General features: G+C 39.0%; 2 protein-coding genes across 2 annotated transcripts in view; one reads left to right on the top strand and one right to left on the bottom strand.

Annotated features, from left to right (window-relative positions):
* LOC126251682 (actin-binding LIM protein 2) overlaps nucleotides 1-12,964 on the top strand; it is a 359,496-nt gene that overhangs the window by 386 nt on the left and 346,146 nt on the right. The gene's annotated exons all lie outside the window — the stretch shown is intronic.
* LOC126251684 (uncharacterized) overlaps nucleotides 1-12,964 on the bottom strand; it is a 404,158-nt gene that overhangs the window by 269,086 nt on the left and 122,108 nt on the right. The gene's annotated exons all lie outside the window — the stretch shown is intronic.

Here is a 12,964-nt window from a genome sequence, read left to right as displayed (position 1 = left end):
AACTCAGTAGTTTCTCACATTTATTCCATTTTCACCTATTTCTGTTGGAAAAAATTGGAAAGTTACTGTAGAAACTTGAAGATATTGACGTGTGTTTATTAAAGTCTGCCGTACATTAATGTGGAAATATTGAGATGCTGCAGAGTTTCCTGTCTTATCTTTTAGGAAAGAGCGCACTTTGTTATAAATTTTGGTAAACTGCGGTAGAATAGAAAGATAATTTCTCGTAGAGTGCTGTGTAATTCCTTTACAACGGCCCCCTATACAATAGGTGCATTTTTAAGCTAAAATTCTTTTCCTGACAATCACGAAATCGTATTTTGTGATTATCAGTCAGTCTACATCACATTTCCAGTTCCTTCTTTCTCCTATGTTGTTCTGAAAAGTATGCTGATTATTAAAAAAAATCAGCCGTTTCGCTTATTATCTTAACAGTAATGGATCAGTTGAATGATCGTACCAAACATTACGTATGTATAATATTATTCGCTGCATATTTTTGGAAATGAATGAGTGGTATACCTCCGTTGTGACGCCAAATTGGATACCGTGTGTCACTAACTACCTAAACATTTTGTTCATTGTAACCTATCTTCCGTGTTCAGCATGTAGAGAAATCTTGTCGTGGTAAACACTAACCTGCATTTTATTGCCTTTCACACATTTTGCCTTTTGGGGATTTTTCGTCGCAAAGAAATCATATTTGGTGTTTTCAAAACTGCCAGGCTGAAACATAATTATTTATGGATCTGAGCTATATGTTGATTTCCATGGACTGTTAAGATCAGACACAAACATTGATCTTTAACATTTCATAATGGCATCTACTCTTGCAGAATTTCTGCAGTGATTATTGCGTACTTAAATGACAGGTATATCTCCTTATACCAACATTCTTCCATATTTTTGACCTGTGAGTAATTATTGCTTATTGCGTTAATGTATGCAGCATGTACAATGCTGACACGAGGAGAAACTGGTCAGTAGGTATATTGTTTTGCAACTGTAAAGATTTGAATTCTGCCTTCCACTGTCAGTCCCTTCTTTCCCTTTAGTTACTCTGAAAAGTACAATGATTATAGAAAAAAAGGTAAGGTACTATGTAGATAACTGGAAAATAAATAAAGTGATAAATTCATTTATGTAAAATAGGATAGATTGCTACTCAATACATACAAGTGGAGTTGTGTGGCCTGTTGAAAGAAGATTGTTATAAACTATTGGAGAGAGTCTTTCAAATGTAGAAGAAAAATAAAAATACACACACGTACTTACAGCCACAGTCAGACTTATAATACCTAACAGTTTTCTGTCAATGCACCTGTCTGCCACTCGACACCTCTTCTATATGGTGGTTAGCAATTAATCCTGTTTTGTATTGTTGTAATCCCATCCTGGATTTTTCCACTATTTGTTGAATTGACTGGATTCATTTAATTTACTAACATGAGTTGTTTCTTTTGACAGAAGAAGCAGACATTAGAAATAGAAAGATTCAAATGCATAAACAGAAATGTTAGAGAAATTTTTGTTAAAATCTAATAACAAGAGACAACTATAAAAATTTATAAGACTGATTACTCTTATTCTACTGTGTGGAAGTAAGGTATTGGTCGTGATGAAAGAAGAAGATGGGAGGAAGCAGAAATAAATTGTTTTAGTACAACAGAGTTAATGAGAAGTTACCAGGAAAGAAATTAAGAAGTACAAAGTACGGGAAATCACTTAGGTTATAAAATTAAGGGATAACGTACTTAGTATAACTAATCTCACTGATTCTTGGTTGTACACGGAAATGTAAAGAGGAGGAAAACAGTCATTGGGATGATGAAGAACAAAAATGAAAAGACAAGCTATTATTATATTATTTCTAGTATTTTTTTATCATCTGTCTGATGTCTTTGGGGACAGCCCAGTTCAACACTGTTTTGTCTCCCATCCTATTACTCCCAGTAAGGCAACTAAAATTACTACCTACAATTCAGCACTACGATCGATTAATCTCTGTAAGCTGTGATTTACCCGTTACATATATATTTGCTCTTGCTCTTTTTGCAGTGAGTGCTGCTGTTAGTGCTGAACGACTGTAATCTATAATCTCTTTCAGTTTGTGTGTGTGTGTGTGTGTGTGTGTGTGTGTGTGTGTGTGTGTGTGTTTGAACAAAACTGGCTGGATTCCTAGACATGTTATGAAATCTAGAATTTCATTGACAGCAAAATCTTGGTATTAATAATCTTTCACTTTCAAAATGCACTCATCAAACACGAAGAGATGTGTGTAAACCACCTTCGTTCATCTAACAAAGATGTACTAATTTTTCTTAACCATGCTTCACTCAGCAAGTTGTGTATTTGAATGGACCGAAAACAGAAAAACAAGTGCAGAAACATCCACAGAAAAATGAACATAAATAGCAGTACAGATAGATCTATTATTTGTCTACATTTCAGCAAAGATCTTTAAGGGATTAATATTAATGACTCAACATTTTTACCTAATGTAGGAACATTTGATGAGTAATAATGTAATCCAGTTATAAATTTCTTCTCCTTTTTCAACTTCTTTATGTATGCTAGCAGAGCAGTGTAAAATATGATTCTGATGTTGCTTACATGTCTCTGGTAATGGCCAATGGTCATACTGTTAATGCATTTTGAAGCTACACATTCATGATCTGCCAATTTACAGTAAATATTAAACAGAGGAAGCTTACCATATGGTGATCAATCTGAAAAAACTAAATACTCAGACAAATTCCTCTTTTGTTTGTGTGTCAAAAGTAAATATTAGAAAAATGTGTGGGGGCAATATGCACTGTTGTTTTTTATTTCTCATAAAATGAAAAACGGTAGTTCATTTTCCCTGCATCAGATTGTTGGCTTGGTTGCCTCTTCTTGAACTGTAAAGATTAGACTTGCAAGTTTTTTGTGAAGAGTGTCATACATTTTCAAGCACAGCGAAACAGTGTTCTTTTGCTGTGCACGAGGCGTGTGCAATATATGTCTCAACCATTTTTAAATGACCGAGTGAGGTAGCACAGTGGTTAGCACACTAGACTTGCATTTGGGAGGACAATGGTTCAATCCTGGGTCCGTCATCCAGATTTAGGCTTTCCGTGATTTCCCGAAATCGCTCCAAGCAAATGCCGGGATGGTTCCTTCGAAAGGTTACAGCTGATTTCCTTCCCCATCCTTGTCACAATTCAAGCTTGTGCTCCATCTCTAATGACCTCTGTCAACATGACATTAAACCCAATCTTCTTTCCTTCCTTTCCTTTTGAAATGAAAGGAGTTATGAAATGCTAATTTTTTCAATTTCCATCAGTTGCCTTTTTCCTGTAAGGTAGGCTAAATGAACTTTCTATATGACTCAGCTATCCTCTCAATAAATGTATTTAGTATTGCACCTTGATAAACAGAGCTCTAAGACTGCCATTTCCTTCCACGCCCTCCCTCTCTGCACGTTACAGTGTGTACGTCTTATAAGCAAACAGTAGTTTGTAGTCTTACACTGTAATTTGATATGTAAGTGACTGTCAAAGATCTAAATTACATTAAAGTTTATCTGATAATGACATTCTGCGCATAAATGGATCAGTATTAATTGTTATATTATTTAATTTAGGCTTAGACTGATATGTTAATGGCATGTTTGATTTGTTACATTATCCTGTGGTGTGCTTCCTTATGTTTATATGATACCTGTCTGTTCTTTGGCTGATAAATGTGTTACCTGGTCATGCGGTAGCGTTCTCGCTTCCCACGCCCGGGTTCCCGGGTTCGATTCCCGGCGGGGTCAGGGATTTTCTCTGCCTCGTGATGGCTGGGTGTTGTGTGCTGTCCTTAGGTTAGTTAGGTTTAAGTAGTTCTAAGTTCTAGGGGACTTATGACCACAGCAGTTGAGTCCCATAGTGCTCAGAGCCATTTGAACCATTTGAAATGTGTTACCAATAAAGTTTATTCTTTATGAGGTAATGTTGGAAAACTTTAGCATGTGAGAATCCAGCCTCTTACAGAGCTCTTTGAAGCAGGGTCTTCTGTTTTTTGTAGCATGTTTTTGTTTGTATTAGGCCAATGGTGTAAGCCATGTTTAAATGCATTATTCGAAATTGACTTTACTGCGCACAATATCATCTTGTTGCCTCCTTGTTATCATTCTTATTTCCTCTGTCCAACCACTGTTCTACATTTTTCCGTATTGGAACAGAAACATATACATAAGTTATCTCTACTCCATTCTGTTTGATATTCTTTAAAATTTAGTCCAACACACTGCCAAAGTGTTTTTAATTTCTAGAAATCATTTGTCCAAAACATTTATCTACTGTCCAGAATTTTAATAATTTATTTTGGGAGGCTACTTCTTTTTTATCCATTCTGCAATTGTGGTCATAAAATTCGAGCTTTCATTTCCTGATTCAAGTTTCTCCCTCAGCATATAATGGCAGTCTACAGTTTTGTGGCCATTGTTTTGTGAGGATCTACTTTTCAGTCTACTACTCTTCTTTTAACACTACCTTTTATGGCATTCAAAGGGTGTGTCTTTCATAGGCATTCTGTTTTAATGACTGTTGTAGTGGCTCATCTTAAGATTTCTTTGCCTAGGGGTTGTACACACTACAAAAACTATCTTGTCTCAGTGTTACCTCACCCCATGACTAATTTTTAAGTGTACTCTCCTGCAAGATAGTTAATGCCGTCAGGTCATTCAGTGCTACCTAGCAATGTTGTTAAGTGGTCTGGTTTTCCTGTTCTTTTGTTAGTTTAACCTTCTCTCTTTCAGTACCTATGTAGCTACATAAAATTGCCAGAACACTGACAAGAACAAGACAGTTTATCCTGAAACTGCTTTTTGCACTTTCTCAGTTTCAACAAGATCCATTTTCTAATTTGCAGATTATCTTCTGTAGTACACTATTGAATACAGCTGGCGACAGCAAATTCTACTTCACTGCAGCTTTTATTTCCAGTTTTTCAATACTATGTAACCATACAGAAACTGTAATCTGTCAACTGATCGAAATTTCTACATTAAAAAGCTATAGTGTTCATTGCGAACTACTATTTCTTGAGTAATCCATAGGCAGTTTCTTATTGGCTTCAGATTCTGAACTTTACCTATGAATCTCTACAATAGAACAATGTTCCTTTGTTTAATTGTAGCAGTCTCCTTGCATACATTTGCATTTCGTCAGATGTTGCATGGTGCATTTCCTGGAAGAGGAGGAAACCTCTCAAGTTGGATGATTTCAGGCAACTTGTAACTAATCCACAGGTGTCGTTGAGGGTAACTCGATTCTGGGTTACATTGGGTATTTGCCAATGTAAAGTCAGTTTCCAGAGAATTTAAACATTTACACAGCAAATTATTCCATCTAGGATTATCAGTTTACAATTCATGTTTGTTCCCTGAATGTGATTACTTTGTTTGGAATGACTCTCAGGTACATTGAAGTGTCACAGAAATCCAAAGTGGTGCCCAACCACTGTACTTCATTTGTGGTGAGTTTTTTTTTGTCTAGAGGTAATAGTCTAATCGGTGTCTTTGCAGTATTAGCTCCATGATGGTGAGTGTTGCAGTAATCCCAAGCTTTCAGTCATGATATATAGGATTGTATGAACAGTTTCAATGTCAGCACTTTGTGAAATGACAGTTGGATTATCTGTTGTTAAAACAATGTGGAGCCATTACAATTGCTAGTGGTAAATTTTATCATCCTCATTGCTAAAGAAGTGTCAGTGTTAAAAAAGTGAAAGCTATATGCATTGCTGTTGTGGTTGACAGCCCCCTTGTACAGTCATTATATGGTTGCTATGCGTGTTCTCTCTCGAAATTGAATTCCCTTCCATGCACGATTAACTGAAAATAAATAAAATTAAAATTTTAGGAGAAATTGACTTGTTTTCCATGGTTTCCCCAAGTTGCTTTGGTGACTTCTGGGATGATTTCATTGAGAAGGCCACGGCCAACTTTTTGCTTTGTAAGTATAAATTATATATATATTTACCTCGACGTGCCCTGTACTGTTGTATTGAACTGTCAAAGGACGAAAACAATAATAAATTACTTTCACCGTAACAAAAGCTTACCCAACACAGAAGGAAGATTAGGTTAATCATCCTGTCGATTTTGTCAAATTCGGATAGGACGTGGGCAGGGAAGGAAGGAAACGTGGCCGTGTGCTTTTTAAACCGACCCATCCGTAAGTTTTTTAATAAGAGATTTAGGGACGCCACGAAATGCGAATAAAGTGTCTCAACCACGGCATCACCACAAACAGTAATAAGCTTGCACTTATGACTATGACTATACTGTTTTGAAATGCCAGCTTAAATATTCTGCAGCGTTGCTCCTGTCGACTTCTCCGGTTCAAGGGTGTTTCGGCGGTATGTTTATGTCTATTATTATATGTCAGATGGAATCATATGTCTTAAAAAATGTAATCTTTGTGTTAAAAAAAAATGAGATTTAACCTCCATGTGTAGTCAGTGAATTAAAACATTAGCGTTTTGTACCTGACACCCGGAGGTAAAATAGTCCCCCATTCGGATCTCCGGGCGGGGACTACTCAGGAGGACGTCGTTATCAGGAGAAAGAAAACTGGCATTCTACGGATCGGAGCGTGGAATGTCAGATCCCTTAATCGGGCAGGTAGGTTAGAAATTTAAAAAGGGAAATGGATAGGTTAAAGTTAGATATAGTGGGAATTAGTGAAGTTCGGTGGCAGGAGGAACAAGACTTTTGGTCAGGTGATTACAGGGTTATAAATACAAAATCAAATAGGGGTAATGCAGGAGTAGGTTTAATAATGAATAAAAAAAAATAGGAGTGCGGGTTAGCTACTACAAACAGCATAGTGAACGCATTATTGTGGCCAAGATAGACACAAAGCCCATGCCTACTACAGTAGTACAAGTTTATATGCCAACTAGCTCTGCAGATGATGAAGAAATTGATGAAATGTATGACGAGATAAAAGAAATTATTCAGGTAGTGAAGGGAGATGAAAATTTAATAGTCATGGGTGACTGGAATTCGTCAGTAGGAAAAGGGAGAGAAGGAAACATAGTAGGTGAATTTGGATTGGGGGGAAGAAATGAAAGAGGAAGCCGCCTTGTAGAATTTTGCACAGAGCATAACTTAATCATAGCTAACACTTGGTTCAAGAATCATAAAAGAAGGTTGTATACCTGGAAGAATCCTGGAGATACTAATAGGTATCAGATAGATTATATAATGGTAAGACAGAGATTTAGGAACCAGGTTTTAAATTGTAAGACATTTCCAGGGGCAGATGTGGATTCTGACCACAATCTATTAGTTATGAACTGCAGATTGAAACTGAAGAAACTGCAAAAAGGTGGGAATTTAAGGAGATGGGACCTGGATAAACTGAAAGAACCAGAGGTTGTAGAGAGTTTCAGGGAGAGCATAAGGGAACAATTGACAGGAATGGGGGAAAGAAATACAGTAGAAGAAGAATGGGTAGCTCTGAGGGATGAAGTAGTGAAGGCAGCAGAGGATCAAGTAGGTAAAAAGACGAGGGCTAATAGAAATCCTTGGGTAACAGAAGAAATATTGAATTTAATTGATGAAAGGAGAAAATATAAAAATGCAGTAAATGAAGCAGGCAAAAGGGAATACAAACGTCTCAAAAATGATATCGACAGAAAGTGCAAAATGGCTAAGCAGGGATGGCTAGAGGACAAATGTAAGGATGTAGAGGCTTGTCTCACTAGGGGTAAGATAGATACTGCCTACAGGAAAATTAAAGAGACCTTTGGAGAGAAGAGAACCACTTGTATGAACATCAAGAGCTCAGATGGCAACCCAGTTCTAAGCAAAGAAGGGAAGGCAGAAAGGTGGAAGGAGTATATAGAGGGTTTATACAAGGGCGAAGTACTTGAGGACAATATTATGGAAATGGAAGAGGATGTAGATGAAGACGAAATGGGAGATAAGATACTGCGTGAAGAGTTTGACAGAGCACTGAAAGACCTGAGTCGAAACAAGGCCCCGGGAGTAGACAACATTCCATTAGAACTACTGATGGCCTTGGGAGAGCCAGTCATGACAAAACTCTACCATCTGGTGAGCAAGATGTATGAGACAGGCGAAATACCCACAGACTTCAAGAAGAATATAATAATTCCAATACCAAAGAAAGCAGGTGTTGACAGATGTGAAAACTACCGAACTATCAGTTTAATAAGTCACAGCTGCAAAATACTAACGCGAATTCTTTACAGACGAATGGAAAAACTGGTAGAAGCGGACCTCGGGGAAGATCAGTTTGGATTCCGTAGAAATGTTGGAACACGTGAGGCAATACTAACCTTACGACTTATCTTAGAAGAAAGATTAAGGAAAGGCAAACCTACGTTTCTAGCATTTGTAGACTTAGAGAAAGCTTTTGACTATGTTAACTGGAATACTCTCTTTCAAATTCTGAAGGTGGCAGGGGTAAAATACAGGGAGCGAAAGGCTATTTACAACTTGAACAGAAACCAGATGGCAGTTATAAGAGTCGAGGGACATGAAAGGGAAGCAGTGGTTGGGAAGGGAGTAAGACAGGGTTGTAGCCTCTCCCCGATGTTATCCAATCTGTATATTGAGCAAGCAGTAAAGGAAACAAAAGAAAAATTCGGAGTAGGTATTAAAATTCATGGAGAAGAAGTAAAAACTTTGAGGTTCGCCGATGACATTGTAATTCTGTCAGAGACAGCAAAGGACTTGGAAGAGCAGTTGAACGGAATGGACAGTGTCTTGAAAGGAGGATATAAGATGAACATCAACAAAAGCAAAACGAGGATAATGGAATGCAGTCTAATTAAATCGGGTGACGCTGAGGGGATTAGATTAGGAAGTGAGACACTTAAAGTAGTAAAGGAGTTTTGCTATTTAGGGAGTAAAATAACTGATGATGGTCGAAGTAGAGAGGATATAAAATGTAGACTGGCAATGGCAAGGAAATCGTTTCTGAAGAAGAGAAATTTGTTAACATCGAGTATAGATTTAAGTGTCAGGAAGTCGTTTCTGAAAGTATTTGTATGGAGTGTAGCCATGTATGGAAGTGAAACATGGACGATAACCAGTTTGGACAAGAAGAGAATAGAAGCTTTCGAAATGTGGTGCTACAGAAGAATGCTGAATATAAGGTGGGTAGATCACGTAACTAATGAGGAGGTATTGAATAGGATTGGGGAGAAGAGAAGTTTGTGGCACAACTTGACTAGAAGAAGGGATCGGTTGGTAGGACATGTTTTGAGGCATCAAGGGATCACAAATTTAGCATTGGAGGGCAGCGTGGAGGATAAAAATCGTAGAGGGAGACCAAGAGATCAATACACTAAGCAGATTCAGAAGGATGTAGGTTGCAGTAGGTACTGGGAGATGAAGAAGCTTGCACAGGATAGAGTAGCATGGAGAGCTGCATCAAACCAGTCTCAGGACTGAAGACTACAACAACAACAACAACCTGACACCCAATGAATTTTCTAACTTCCTTTTAGCGCGACACAACGCGCTTCATTGTAAAAAGATCCGTCAAGCGAAATATTAGATCTATACACGCTGCGCTAATTTATTCCATTTTGGTAGGTGCGAACTGCACTTTTCCTTTGTTCTTTGTGTTAAATTCGTTTCTAGGATGAATCAAAACGGCAAGAGCGCGCACGAGTTGTTAGATGGTGTATTTGTACTGTTGCAGTGTTGAGTCTCTAGTAGTTACTCATAAAACTTGCATGCGTGCTCTGCACAGTTGACGTAAAATAGGTAATTGTTGGTTTACGCTCTCGAATAACCGAGCCCTCTGTTCATATTCTCGTAACTGATCATGTGTACGACAACAGAGTATTATTTTGCTGAACAAAAAGCGATGAACATATGTTTCAGTGCATAGTATTAAACAGAGTGCCTGTGTCACTGAACCTGTAGTGATGTGAATGATTTATGTTCGTCGGATGCAGACAGTGCATTTGGAAGGGAGAGGTCAAATTTGTCTGCGGATCGCCTCGGCAAGCATTGCCGGATGTGAGCAAGCGCTCACTTCCTGTGCTCCATTGATCTGTTTCACATGCACACAGCTAGCAGACTGCACATCCCGTCCGCCGACAGGCACTTGCGGGCTGCACCCACGAGTGACCTGTTACACCTCAGTCGAGCCTGGAACAAGACGTTTTTTGCTACCTGGAAGAACCGTTTCCCATACCTAGTCGATCCTAGTATTGGAGCGGAATGATTGTGGACGTGGATCACGTATTTACTTGGGGAGGCAGGAGATACTCATTCGCCATCGAATCCGCGCTCCGGTTTAAAGACCACTGGTGCAGCAGAGCGACCAGATGGAGAGGAATTTTTTATATTTTTCTACACAGCTAGAAGAGTGGACATCTCGTCCCTGTTTGTGCCAAGTGAATGGTGTTCCCGCCATAACCTAGGAAGTGTGTCGAGAGGAGTTACCAAACAATAATGTATGGTATATCTCGTATCGTCAGGGAGCAGACTCTCGTTATCGTATAGTTTGAAAGCCTCACGCAGAACTTTGTTTTTTCGATATCCACCTCTAAATTATCCACTGCAGAGGCAGCTTTCAACTCTTGTTTGTCTGGTCATCAGCTGATATCCTCAGCAAACTGTAGGCTATCCATCTATTTTGATGAAGCAAGTGGAATCGTGGAATCTTGCCGATTATGGGATTGTGGTTTATATCTGCTGTAGAGTTGAATTTAGCAGTATTGAAAACGCTTGTATTCATACTCATCGTCAAGGATACCCCAGTGAACCTGTAAACGAAAGTGTATAGTATTTGTGTCTGTCCAGTAACAAATTCCGGTATAGAAATATTGCATCTGATAAAGACGAGTGCTCGTTAAAAAAATGGCTCTGAGCACTATGGGACTTAACATCTTAGGTCATCAGTCCCCTAGAACTTAGAACTACTTAAACCCAACTAACCTAAGGACATCACACACATCCATGCCGGAGGCAGGATTCGAACCTGCGACCGTAGCAGTCCCGCGGTTCCGGACTGCAGCGCCTCGAACCGCACGGCCACCGCGGCCGGCGAGTGCTCGTTAACCACATCGTTCACAAAAAATCAGTGGACAGGCAACTGCAGGGCTTGTTTCTGGGACACAGAAGAAGCATTGGAGAAAAGCAAAAGGCATGGCATGATAACGCGAGGCAGACTGCTGGAAGAGGCTATCATTCAGCAGTGCACGAATCACGGGCGAAGAAGAATCGTGTACTAACGGGATTAGAACTTTCGACACTTTGCGAAAATCTTCAATACTGTAGATACTTCCAGTTTGTATATGCTGTTTCCATACTGCTGGATGCTCAATATTTTTGCCGATTTTTCAAATGCCCTTAACTCAACCGTTCTACATATGGCCGTCCGTACTGGTTATTGCAATAGTCAGGATCTAGCATTGTTCTCTTCTGTAAATACTGCTTGGAATTCCCACTTACTGCATCTCAGTCGCTTTATCCTCCTTCCTCTTGTAAAGGTGACGACTTACGTCCGAGAATACAGTTTGCTCCATATAATGGTTTGGTAATAAGGATGCGGATTAGGAATAGAGCACTAGATTTCATTAATCTTGTTCCACCACATTTTGGGACAATGATTTTAATTTGATGCGTTATTTACCACCACTCACATTTAGTCTTTGAAAGGCTGTTAAATAATCCATTCATTCTCTCTCGGATCTTTCTTCAAGTCAAATCGCCTTAGCAATTCAGAATGTACCCGTGTTTAGCATACTCTCCCTTGTAGTAAAATATTCCTGGTAAATGCACGGAGAGCAAAGATAAATATTCCAGCGTAACATTTGTACCAGATGTAGTTGCTGTCTGAAGTTTTGCCCTAATCTTCATTATTTTCTTCTGGAACAATGTCTTCATTCCACGGATTCTAGTCCTTTTTTTATGCTATGGATGAGTATTTCCGATTGCCCGCAATTTGCTACGGAAACGCTGAAAGTCGTATAACATAGGTTTTTGCATGGGACATTGCGCCATGGATTTATTTCAGGGTAGGCTTTAAGAACATATTGCCAGTATTGCTGGCATCAGGTAGTGCAAAAAATTACCTTGGGACAGTGAAGTATTAATGTTAGTATTACGGTAGTTGGAGAACGGGATTGTAGCGAGACTGGTGTTCAGCGTATTAGCTCGTCATTTGATTGATTTCATGACACGCTGTAGGTCGACGCGCCGAAATAGGGGGGCCGCATCGGCCAGGCCGTTAATCCCTCCAACTGGAGCGCGTGTAATCCAATTCCATTCTGCTGCATCAGCTAGTCTGATGTGCGCGACGCATACTGCCTGAAAGTACTTACGCCGCATAAGATATCCGCTCGAGTTTAGTGTCTGTAAATAGTCCGCATCGTTTTGCAAACGGCTCTTTCTGTATAATCCCTGACATCTGTTCAATGTATACCGTAATGTACTAAGTTGACAGGCAGAGAAAGTAAAATTACCGTTAAAGTACCAACTCGGTATTAAGTGCTCATTCATGCTAGTTTTAAAAAAGACGTCATGCTGGCCTTCGACTCTGAAACTACGTACTCATAAATCCATATTGCAATTTCGGCTGTGGGATCGTTATCAAGTGGAGTATTGCGTTCATTGTGCTGCAAGACTTGAAGGGAAAAAAATTCCTTCATGTATATATGTCATTTCCCGCCCATATGCTCAATATTTAACGTTGCTCTCTCATTTAACGTAGTGTTTTGATGTGATTTATGTGAACGGTGACAGCAACGTAAAATATCCAGCCTGTAGACGTGGTGATGACATAATGTACTTAAGGAATATGTTTTAAAGTTTTTCAGACGTACTGAGGCATAATTTTCCCAGTACTCCTCTTCATAATGGCCACAAGGTTGAAAATGCAAGCGTGGATTTTATGAAAAAAATAGTTTCACACTCAGACGTCCCTGTGTCATTTAAAAACTG

Source organism: Schistocerca nitens, chromosome 4 (assembly GCF_023898315.1).
Source record: "Schistocerca nitens isolate TAMUIC-IGC-003100 chromosome 4, iqSchNite1.1, whole genome shotgun sequence".
NCBI lineage: Eukaryota > Metazoa > Arthropoda > Insecta > Orthoptera > Acrididae > Schistocerca > Schistocerca nitens.
Note: the sequence above shows the minus strand (reverse complement) of the source record. Positions and strands in the feature narration are given on the sequence as shown.